This window comes from Podarcis liolepis (genome assembly GCF_965112155.1).
Source record: "Podarcis liolepis genome assembly, chromosome: 4".
NCBI classification, from domain to species: Eukaryota; Metazoa; Chordata; class Lepidosauria; order Squamata; family Lacertidae; genus Podarcis; species Podarcis liolepis.
Genome location: NC_139558.1, coordinates 17134777 through 17147576, shown reverse-complemented (window position 1 = coordinate 17147576; position 12800 = coordinate 17134777). Strand labels below are relative to the sequence as shown.

The following is a 12800-nucleotide window of genomic DNA, read 5'->3' as shown; positions in this document are numbered from 1 at the left end:
TGGCTGTGTGTGTTGGAGGGAAAGAGAGAGAAATCAAGTATATCTCTCACATAGTTAGCAATTTATATTATAATATAGTCCCTTTTTGCTTGATTCAAATGAATCTCATAAGAATAACTATTTAAGCAATAGTACTGCAGAGGCATTGAAAGGAGCTGGCCCGGATTCTATTTATAGTAAGGTGTCTTTCCATCGCTTCAGGCAGTGGAAAGGTAAATTACATTTACAACACCTGAAGGTCTCCTTCAACTCCCAGGGAAGTGGAGAGGGAGTTTAGTATAAAAGAGACTGCCCATATGTTTCAAAATGAGAGCTCCCCCCCTCCCCTTCTTGCTTCTCCTCCCCTGAACTGCTGATCAGGAACAGTAGTGAGGAGAAAAACCTAAAAAGAAGTGCATTCGATACCAGAAGCCAGAAACATGTAATTTATTGGATTTTAGATAGAATAAAGTAAAAGTAGATGTTATACAGCTATAAAATGAACTAATTGTTTTACAGTGAATGGCCCGAATATTTAGAAAATGCTAAGTCTAGGGTAATTTCAGAATAAAGTTAATATGACTGTGCCAATATACTGTATTTCATACAATTTCCTTAGATTAGTAATTTTATGTGGAGGAATACGAAGCTACCAGCATGAGTGTGACCAAACTGCGGGAGGCAGTGGAAGACAGGAGTGCCTGGTGTGCTCTGGTCCATGGGGTCACGAAGAGTCGGACACGACTAAACAACTAAAAAACAACTAAGCCATATCCAGAGTAGAACCATTGAAATTACATAATTTATGTTAATCAAGTCCACTGATGGTTGGGTCAATTCTGAGTATGGCAAAATTTGTATATTACTCATAATGTTGTTAAAGAAAGTACAGTGGTACCTCGGGTTAAGAACTTAATTCGTTCTGGAGGTTTGTTCTTAACCTGAAACCATTCTTAACCTGAGGTACCAGTTTAGCTGCCACCGTGCCGCTGTTGCACGATTTCTGCCCTCATCCTGAAACAAAGTTCTTAACCTGAGGTAGTATTTCTGGGTTAGTGGAGCCTGTAACCTGAAGCGTCTGTAACCTGAAGCGCCTGTAACCTGAGGTACCACTGTATATGCTAGTGCTTAAAAGCATAATGACTCCAGATGTGTCTATGTAGTTTCAACACACACACACCTCACTCTTCATATGGCCCCCTCACCACTTGCATTTCTTTTTAATCAGACTTTTAAGCCCTCCTAGATATTCTGGGTGCTGCTGAGTTTTATTGTTTGCTATACAGTCGTAGGTTAAACCACAGAGGCTAGGACTTGCTGATCAGAAAGTCGGCGGTTCGAATCCCTGCGACGGGGTGAGCTCCCGTTGCTCGGTCCCTGCTCCTGCCAACCTAGCAGTTCGAAAGCACGTCAAAGTGCAAGTAGATAAATAGGTACCACTCCAGTGGGAAGGTAAACGGCGTTTCCGTGCGCTGCTCTGGTTCACCAGAAGCAGCTTAGTCATGCTGGCCAAATGACCCGGAAACTGTACGCTGGCTCCCTCGGCCAGTAAAGCGAAATGAGCGCCGCAACCCCAGAGTCGGTCATGACTGGACCTAATGGTCAGGGGTCCCTTTACACTTTACTTATACAGTTGTACTTTGGTTTTCGAACAGCTTAATTCCCGAACATTTTGGCTTCTGAATGTCACAAACCCGGAAGTGACTGTTCCTGTTTGTGAACTATTTTCGGAACATCCAACAGGGTTTCCGCGGCTTCTGATTGGCTGCAGGAGTTTCCGGCAACCAATCAGAAGCCACGATTTGGTTTTCGAATCTTTTGGAAGTTGAACGGACTTCCGGAATGAATTCTGTTTGACTTCCAAGGTACGACTGTACTTTGTTCACATTGCCTGACTATTTTTAAATGAAGATCGTTCTGACCCCTTAGGGAGGAAAAGTGGAATCTAAATGATTTTTAATAAATGAATATTGACATGAAGATCATTTATCTGAAAAGTAATTTAGAATAATTGAAGACATTTCAGATATTGTATACGAAGGATTCCAGGTCCAATTCCTGGTATCTCTAGGGAAGACATCTTTGAGACCGACTGCCAGTATAGACAGTAATGGGCTAATTGGACCATTGGTCTGACTCAGCATATGGTGATTTTTTTAGGCATTATGTAGAATTTGTTTTTTCTTTTCTTTAAAGAGAATTCCGTATATGAATTCCTGCTTAAAATTACTGGGTTTTTGTTTTATTTAATTCTGAGGTTAATTAGTTTCATGTATTTCGGCTTAGCTATGATTTTTCACCCTGATTTCTTTTTTTCTTTAAGCAGAATTCCAACAAGAGAAAAGATGTGGTTCTAGAATCAGTCATGGCTCAAAAATGACTGAAAGTCTTTTTTATATATATAAGATTTTTATTAAAGTTTCAAAGATTTTATAAAAGCAAGATAAAACAATAATACAAACAAACAAAAAAACAAAAACAAGTATAATTTCAATCCCTTATTTTCTTGTAACTTACTTCCCCGACTTCTTCATACCTCCCCTTTCTGTTTTCCAATTTCCAATTATTAATTCAGCAAATCCTCTCCCTTATTATCGATTTAAATTTTTAGCCTTTCTTTTCTTTAAAAATGACTGAAAGTCTTATACTGCCATCTTGACATGTAAGAAAGTGAAGCATGTTTTTTTCAGGAATCTAGCACTGAGAATACTCATGAAAGCATCATGTCTTCCAATTGGTGACCATACTGGGGCATCGACATGGAGAATCAGTCTTCACAATTGTGACAACCAGCACTCCATATGGATGTCCCACTGGAATACTGGAACACTGGAATATTGTGGCTCTCATGGGTCAATGAAACTCACATGAAGCCAACATAATTCTCACTGCACAAAACGGCAGTGCAGATATACCTCTGAGCCCATAATGGATCATACTTAAAAGTGACTCATACCCTGAAGAACTTAATGCAAGCATTCCCTACTGGCTGATGGGCTTGCTGCCATGCTAGATGATATTGCTTTAATTGCTTTATTGATTTAGATCTAGTTTTTGTATCTTTGCCAATTAATTTGTGCTTGACGTTTTACGTTCTTTCTGTAAGTCACTTTGAGAATAGCTTCTATTAAAAAAGCAACCGATAAGCTTAATTTTTTTTTATGATACCATTATTATTTAGGATGAGGTAACATGCACAAAATTGGTGTTCACAGGCAGCGCCCGTCTCACAATAAACACCCATCTGGAGGTATCCTAAGAGATCATTTGTCAAACTATGGGACTGATCGTCCCCAGTGAAGAGCACATTATTCGAAAACAGGGGTGGGGGGATGAGTGAAGGAAATTATTGGACTACCTGCAGCTTTGGGTTTTTATCCTCTAAGAATGATAATAGCTTTTTACAGTTCTGTAAAGTAGGTCAGTATTATTACGCCCATAATGAAGATGAGAAGCTTAAGAGATACTGGCTTGTGTAAGGTCACCCAATGGGTGAGTTGGGAACTGAACTGGAAATTTCCCATTTCATGCTTTTAGGGCCACTGCCCACATAACTGCTTTTACTGTAGATAGTGAAGCTAAATAATTGTGTTTGCAAACTCATCGGAGAGCCAGGTTGCTGCTGATGAATGGTCGCTTAATGGCAACCCGAGATTTTCTTTCTCTTGTTTAATATATGAAATACCTCTTGGCTATTATGCTACAGCAGTGCTCTTTGTGTTTGGCAGTAATTAGGCCCATTGTTCTGTGTTGCTGCATAAGTACTAAAAGCACATCATCATAAAACATGGCACTAGTCCAATAATGCAGCAATATTTCACCAGTACAAATGTTGAGAGTTAGGATGTTAATGAGTAATATAGGTCACTTTTTAAGGGCTTAGATGAAAATGCCAATGGCATTAGAACACACACACACACACACACAATCAAACAAACCTTAAGTGTCTGATCATACTAGCGCAGATCAAACACGTGGCCCAAATTGGCTAAATAATGCCACCCGCTTCCCCCTGCTAGACCAATTTTATAAAATGTTTCCTCTCCAGAGAAATCAAAAGCAAATTGGTAATGTGATGATAGGGAAGATTGTGTAACTCCCCCCCCCCCATTCTCTTTTTGGAGAGGTAGTTCAGTTCTTTTGCTCATGCTGGTGTTGTAATGAAAACAACACAGTACCATGCAGAATTTACTTGAATAGATCTGTCAATAGATTTTTGTCAGAATAAGAACTACAGGGAGTTGAAGGTACTGTAACTTTCATGTGATTTAGAACTTTCTTGATACTGATTTCTGTTTGAGCTGTGGACTCGGTCTGTGTTTTAGTAAAAAAAACAATGTGGAGGTTTCTATTTTTGTTTGGTTTTTTAAAAAAGTGAATTCCTTTGCTACCAGTGCAGCTTAAAGGAATCTGATGGGTGGAGAAAACTGCATTGATAACATAATGAGCCACACATTCCAAAATTGTTTTAAAGATTTAATTGCTCTCTACCCTGAGAATATTAACTCATTTTAACATGTGGGTTTCATGTTCAATAAGAGGAGCTTCATCCTGTAATCCTTTGAGGAGCTTCTTTCAAAACCCACAGTTTATGCCACTCTTCCTGAAAATCTTGAGGAAAAAGGTTATCATGTTGAAGAAGAGCTATTAATATTGTGGGATCCCTTGTTTACTTCTCAGCATCACTTGTTTATGTCTGTTGGCATCCAATTTAGAGTTAGGATTTGTGGTATTGCTCTCTTTGTCTGGGATATTTCTCCCAACACATAAAGTACACAACTTCAGCTGTACATTTGCAGTACTTGAATAGGTAGGGAACCAATAAATGTGTCTCATGGATTCACACATTTTATTTTTATGCAGATGTAGAAATGGAAATCACTCGTACTCCTATGATTGGGTAGTAGAAAGTGTGAATTGACCCTTAGCAGAGAAATTTTCCTTGTATTCAGTGACTCACACGTAGACCAATCAAGCCGAAAAATGAATGAGATTTTTCAGATTGCCGGTGACAAGTATTGATATTGGCTGGAAAACAAATAACTCCATTATCAGCATGTTCTTTTTCTCTTATGGTATCTTGGTACCTGTAGGGATCTTAAGTTGGATCAAGTCCCAAGCAAGTGCTCCCTTTGCCCCTGTGCTGATTCATCAGCATGAATAACTCACATTCAAATCACTGTTAGCCGTGGATATGAAAACACATATTGATGGCATTTGTGCCAATAAGCTTTGGCTCCCATGTGTCCATACATTTTTGCTTCTAAGTCACAGCGTTGATGGAATAGGTCTGAATTGGGACTGCGGGACAGGAAGACCTCTATATTGTGGCCCTAGTTCACAACTGCTGAGAGAGAGAGAGAGAGAGAGAGAGAGAGAGATGGAATTACTACATAACATCTACTTTGGCCTGAAACCAAGTCCATGTTTATAGTATATAAAGTTACAGATAAAGTTACATTGTGCAAGGGAGTGTATCTGGAAAGGACTCATTCAGGTGTCTACATGCCAGGAAACGAAATTCTTGCAGATCTGTTGTATAAAGTTTTTAACAGGGAACAACTTCAGGTTTATGTACAGAGGTTGCAGTTAGGTTGCAACACGGCACCACAGGTTACATGGAAAGGGGGAGGATGTTGGAAATTTCCATTCCACCTTTAGTTACAGATGTGGAACTGTTTACATTCCAGCACAGTCTGCTGGGAACTTCCGTTGTGTGTATAGCTTTTGTTTTCCCCCTGTCTCTCTGAGAAGGCAAAGAGAGAGACGACATGTTTCTTTGTCTTGATTTATGTTTAATAAATCCGTAGTATATAGTATGTCTCCACAAGCCTCAAAACGATGGGTAGGGAAACTAAGGCTCGGGGGCCAGATAAAGTACACAACTTCAACTGTACATTTGCAGTACAGTGGTACCTCGGGTTAAGTACTTAATTCCTTCCAGAGGTCCGTACTTAACCTGAAACTGTTCTTAACCTGAAGCACCACTTTAGCTAATGGGGCCTCCTGCTGCTGCCGTGGATGGTCCGGGTATCCGCATGTTTTTACATGAGTAGAACGTGTCCTTTTATTGAAAATGCATTTCTGGGTTATTTGTGGGGCATAGAAATTTGTCCCCCCCAAAAATAATAATAATAATAATAGTCTGCCCCCCCCCCACAAAATCTGAGGAACAGTAGACCCCTGCTGAAAAAGTTTGCTTTCCCCTGCTCAAGCTTCTTTCATTGCACAGTTTGCTCTGCTAAGTAAAGTGTGCCCATGTCAGCAGACTTGGGTCACTGATTTATGTCACACCAGAGGTCGGATCTTCACAGCGTGATGGCTGGAAGGAGATGATCCAGCTGGGGGCTAGCCAGCTGGCCGTTGGACCCCCGGATGCTGACATATCTACATATATCATAGGAAGAGGAAGAGGTGAGGATCATGGAAAATATATGGATGCATTCCTGTGGTTCCTATTTTTTTGTTAGCTTGGAAGCTTATATTATTTTTAGAAATTCTGTTTTGAAATATCCATGTGTCTTGGGAGACAATGGAAGAGTGCGCCTTTTAGGGTGAAGTGAAACTGTTGGAGAGTTCAGCGCCTGCTGTGGCTGTAGAGACTGATGCAGGAGAGACATGTTTTGTTGCAGCTGAGACAGATGAAAGCGTTCGGTTGTGCTGCTTCAGATGCACCATGACGTTTCTTCTCTTTGTGCTCCTCCCAGTGATCATTTCTCCCCCATCACTGCCATGGATACACAACCTAACTGATGGTCTCCAGGTGCTGCAGTCATCCACAAGGGATTCCTACACAGGGTTGAAGTTTGCAGATATCTTTGTAATGCAGGGTTGGTCTGCCAATGGGCCTGGTGGCTGAAGCCAGCTCCCCAGAGAGCACTTTCTCGAAGATCTTGCCCTATTCCGTCTTTTAGACATGGCCAAGCCAGCGTGGACATCACTGAGGCAGGAAAGCAAACATGCTGGGACTGTGGGCCTGGGAGAGCACATCGTTCTTTGAGACTCTGCCCTGCCATGTGATGCCCAAAAAATTCATGATGCAATGCATCTGGAAGGCTTTGAGGCATCGCTTCTGGAGGCTGTAAGTTGCTCACAACTCATTTCATAAAGAACACCAATTTTATGGATGTTTCATTGATGGTATAAATTGGGGTGGGGGACCTGTGGCCCTCCAGATGTGGTTATGCAACAATGCCCCTCATCCTTGACCACCAACATCTGGAAGGCCTCAACCTCTCCACTCACGTGAGGTCACGATTGGAGTAGAAACAGTATCTTCTGTTCCCTTCAAAATTTGCCGTATTTTCCTATTTAGAAATTGAGATCTTGATGGACTGATCTTAAGATTTGATCCTTGTATCCTGGAATCACATGTTGATATCATTATTCACATGTTTGCCAGCTTTGACTGGTTAAATAGATAGAGTCAACATAAAATTGACTGCATTCCAATTCAAGTCATCTATAACTCACTGCAAAATATTGACTGTGACCGCCAATGTTAAATTGCGTCAGATATTCACTGGTGCATGTGAGATATTGGCAAATATAAATTCTACTGTCTGCCAAAACTCCAGAGTGGATGAGGGAGAGTTAGGGAACAAGGGGAAGAATCAACTGCATTCTCTGCGTAAAATATGAAATCGCTTGGGCAAAGCTAAGGGCGGCTGCAGCCTTGGGAGGAACATTTAAATGGGGAGGAAGGATTATTGACTTATTTTTATTTTTAGTATGCATTTTGTGTTTTTATATTGCGATTTTATGTTGTAACTTCCTTGAGACCTACAGGTATAGGGCAGTATGCAAATTTAATTAATTTATAAATAATTGGGATTTATGGGGATTATGTCCATAGTAATCTTCTGTGCCAGTGGTTCTCAACCTGTGGGTCCCCAGATGTTGCTGGACTACAACTCCCATCATCTCTGAGCTCTGGCCTTGCTAGCTAGGGATGATGGGAGTTGTAGTCCAACAACATCTGGGGACCCACAGGTTGAGAAAGGCTGTTCTATGCACTTTGAACTAAGGTCAGGCAGAAGGTAACACAATCGAAATGAGATACGGTTTCAGAAACAGTTATCTTTCACTGGAGTGCCTCTCCCCATCCTCACACCTCTTTTTGACTTCCTCACATATGCACCTGTGTGCAAAATCCGCTCCCAGGGAACTTGTTGCAGGCATGGGAACATATTGCAAAGCTGACCTGGTCTGAGGATCACTCATCCTTGCGTTTCTTCTCTTCCACTAATGGTTCTGGTGCCACATGTCTAGCCGTGGTTCTGGTGATGTGGTAGTACGGGCAGCAGTACTAGTCTGGCAGCAATACTGTTGTTTTCCTGAGACCAACGGGTTGTCTGGGGCAACTGACTTTTTTTTAAGGCCATCACAGTTGTGCCACATCCATTGTTCCCTGTTGGCATTCTGGTTACAAGGATATTAATGGGGCCCTGTTCTAGTAAAAGCCTTGTAGCCTTGCTCACTCATATGACCATCGCCACAAGTCTAAGCAACAATGGCAATGCTTGGAAGCATTCCCAGTGTCTTCAACTTGGCAGTGTGGCTCCTTGTTTGCCCATGAACCTTGGCAGCTCTCGGACCATGCTAATGGCCGACATGAGCTTGATTTAGAATCCTGTGATTTTATAGTACTTGAAGGGACAAATATAGACAGCTAAATTAAAACTTTCAAGCTTCCGAAAGCCCTGGAGGAACCATTGACATGAGGAAACCATTGCATGACACGGTCTTGGGACCATGCGTCTCATCAAGGCTTCAACTTGCTGGCTGCTATTAGACAATGAGATGTCTATAACAGTTCATACTGAATTTCCCCCCATGCACCTCCTACATCCGTTTCTGGTGTCCCCCCCCCCAGCAGATTTGGGGATGGTGTAGGGTGTTTAATGGGAAAGAGGGAGGCAATTCTTATAGCAGTAGCAGCTATATGTGCCAGCTTCTGCTAGCACAACAGGTTAATTGAATATGGTTCGAAAACTCAGTTTCCTTAAATCAGCTTGCAGTAAGTGACAGTTACATAAGTTGCAGTTTCCCCACCCCAATCTCTTATTGGGAGTGTGTGCCTTTTTAAGAAAAGAAAAGAAAAGGAAAAGAAAAGAAAAGAAAAGAAAAGAAAAGAGAAAGAAAAGAAAAGAAAAGAAGTTTACTGTCCATTTGGTATATATATCTAATATTAATAGGCTCTATGGATATACACAGGTGTATCAAACAGAAAATGTATCCACAGTGCTGTGACTAAACAGTTTTCAGACAGCATGATGCATTTTCAAATTCATCCGTCTGCTTTTTGCGCTTGTTGCTGTCAGCTGGATTCCATTTGGAATTTACAAAGCAGTGACATATTTCGGAAGGGGGGAAAATATGGGGCTTGAGTGTATATTTGATTGTATCATTTACACACACACACACACACACACACACACAATGGGTCAGTGCATCCGGCAGTTAACCAGGAGGTTGGTGGTTCGAGCCTATCCAAGGGCAGCTGTGGGCAGGATTCCTGCGTTGTAGAGAGTTTTACTAGTTGACCTCTGGAGTGCCTTCTACAATTCACCTTGCTTCTACTCATCAGATCACTTTGGAATAAATGCATTCATTTAAACCTAAATTTACCTAAATTCATCTGAATTTAGGAATTTTTGAAAGTTGCATGCTTGGTGGCAGATGGGGTTGGGAAACAGCCTCCAGAGGAGTTTGCTTGACCCCTCATCAACCCACCACTTTCTCCCCTGAAGCCACTTTCTCACAGCCCCTTACCCCTAATGGGACATTTGTGGCACCATAGGTGTAAATTCATGTATCCATGTATAAAGTAGAGGATGATAGTGGAGCAGCGTACACTGAGGAACACAACCTGGGCACAAGGGATAAACCTGTATCTACTAGTATCTATTTTCCTTTGTATTGTGTAATATAGAAGAAAATAGGTGGAGTTCAGATTGGAACTTGGTTGGAGAGCCAACCCCTCTGTCGTCTCCAGAGTCTGGGTAGAGTACAAGTCTTGAGCTCTTAACTGCCTTCTATACTGATGTCCACTTGCATTGTCCTGTAGAAATCTATGGGAGCCATTATGAATATCTTTGTAGCCCTGCCAGTGCCAGATTTATGTATAAGCTAAACAAGCTATAGCTTAGGGCCCCACTCTCTTGCCCCCCCCCCAAAAAAAATTAAAGGAAACAAAACCCTGGATGTACATTTCCAAAATATAAGATAAAAAACAAATAAAATAAAACCTACATACAGCAACAGTGTTTTGTGCTGTGTAGGCTCCTGTGATGTAAGTAATGGGCACTACCTGCTAGCTTGCTTCCTAAGATATCACTGGTTTGCGCATTTCTATATACAGTGGTACCGTGGTTCTCAAACTTAATCCGTTCCAGAAGTCTGTTCCAAAACCAAAGCATTCCAAAACCAAGCAGAATAATTATTTCACTATTAATATACTTCTTAATTGTATTTCAGTTCAATGATTACTTTGATAAAATACATATTTTGTTATGTGCAAATGGTTTTAGATACAGTGGTGCCCCGCAAGACGAATGCCTTGCAAGACGGAAAACTCACTAGACGAAAGAGTTTTCCGTTTTGGAGGTGCTTCGCAAAACGAATTTCCTATGGGCTTGCTTCGCAAGACGACAATGTCTTGCGAGTTCCTGCTGGTTCCCCCCCCCTTTTTCTAAGCCGCTAAGCCGCTTATCAGCTGATCCGATCAGCAGATAAGCCGCTAAAAGCCGCTAATAGCGCTAATCCGCTAATCCGTCAATGGGCTTGCTTCGCAAGACGAAAAAACCGCTAGATGAAAGAATCACAGAACGGATTCTTTTCGTCTTGCGAGGCACCAGTGTACTTATTAGGTCCATAAATTACCACGTAGCATATATTCAACACAAAAAAAACAGCAGCAATTTGTTGTTGACAAAGGACCGCTGGACGTATAAAGGGCCCCATTACCTCCAGTAGCTTAGGGTCTCATCAAACCTAAATCCGGCCCTGAGCCCTGCCTGGGTTCTGTGGCCCTACAGTCTTTCCCAAGCTGTTCTTCAGCTGTTTGGGATTACAACTTCCCCAATCCCTAACCATTCTCTATGTTGGCGGGGTCTGACAGTAGTTTCATCCGACAACATCTGCAGGGCACTCAGTTGGAGAAGTAACAAAACAGTGGTACTGGATCTTCAGGGTAGGAATGAAGCATAAGAAACACAAGTGATTTGTGCTTTCCTGTCTCCCAGCTGTATCGTGAAAAGGGTAACTTTTAGACCTCTGCCTAGAATCAGAAGAACAAGCACCTGATGGGGGAACAGCCCTCACATCTCCTTGTGGGAATAGATGCAAACATTTTGAATGTAACAAAACAACATGGCGAATTAAGGGCAAAATCCTATGCACAGTTACTGGGAACAAGCCCCATTTGAATGCAGTGGGACTTACTTCTGAGTAGACATGCATTGGATTGCATTGGTGTATCCGGTTACATACTTTGTGGCAGGGTCCATTTCTCTGTAATTAATTAGAAATTATTAAAACGGGCTTTTAGATATACAATATGACAATCCAGCACAATTAGACACCCACTCACTGATTGCAATGGAAATAAGCATATATAACTGTTCTGCCGGACAGTAAAAGCTCCCTCTCCTAAAAGTCTCTCTTAAGTGATAATTAAGGATTTCTAACCCACCCACTGACATTTACTGAAAATGTGTATGTTTAAAAAAGAGCACTCTCTCTCTCTCTCTCGCTTTGTGTGTGTGTGTAAACGTCCTCATACTGGTTAGTTGTGACTACAGCCATACCTCGGGTTAAATATGCTTCAGGTTGAGCGCTTTCGGGTTGTGCTCTGCGGCGACCCGGAAGTAACAGAACGCATTACTTCCGTCGCTCGTGCATGCGCAGCCGGTCAAAATGACACCACGCGCATGTGCAGAAGCGAGGAATTGTGACCTGCGCACGTGCAGACGCACAGGCATGGGTTACGTTCGCTTCAGGATGTGAACGGGGATCTGGAACAGAGCTCCAGAACAGATCCCGTTCGTATCCAGAGGTCCCACTGTAAAGTGTTTTCATACATCATGTGATGTTTTGAAAGGCATCTGCCTGCTTTCAACCTGCAGAGCTTCCAGCTATATGGCAAATGCAACCAAATGGATGGAAATATCTAATGAAGCCAGACAGGGCAGAGAAAACTTGTGGTACCACTTAACCTTTGCAATTTAAAAGGCAAGCAGTTCTACCTTGCTTCAGTACAGTAAAACAGCCAAGCCAGGATACCAAAAGAAGTATGACTCGTCATGACACAGATTTGCTTTCTTTTGTTGCTATTTTCCTGGAAGTTTTGCTCCCCTTTAATATACTTTAATATAGTTTTGAATGCATTGTGAGTCACTATGTGGGTGTCCTAAATGCCCAAACGGGAACAAAAAATTAACGGTTGGAACCTACAATGCCGTACATGTGAAAGATGTTGTCAGTTTTGAAGTCCAGCTTCAGTATCTCAGCCAGGGTGTGTTGAATCTTGCTTGGGTGAATTTTCAGGCAGGGCAGCGAACTGTCAAGGGCAAGGGCCTCTAAAGTCTTGGGCATGCGTACAAGCAATCTAGTAATTGTTTATCTAATAATTATTTACAATACATATGTCGGGATGGAGGATAAATTTCATATTTTTTTTTGCACTTAAGTGAGAAGCTACTTAATCCAGACTTCTTGAACCAATATGCAAACTGAAACACACCTATCCTTTGAAATTTCACTTCTCCAGGTTTAGTGATGCAGTTTTTCAATCAAACAGTATGTTAAAAAAAAATGTA

At 41.6% G+C, this 12800-nt stretch overlaps 1 long non-coding RNA gene across 1 annotated transcript; it reads left to right on the top strand.

Annotated features, from left to right (window-relative positions):
* The first annotated feature begins 7341 nt into the window (after positions 1-7341).
* Positions 7342-9062, top strand: LOC310706143. Its single transcript, XR_014525723.1, has 2 exons — positions 7342-7852; positions 7972-9062. It is a non-coding gene; the product is annotated as an uncharacterized lncRNA (long non-coding RNA).
* The last annotated feature ends 3738 nt before the right edge of the window (positions 9063-12800 follow it).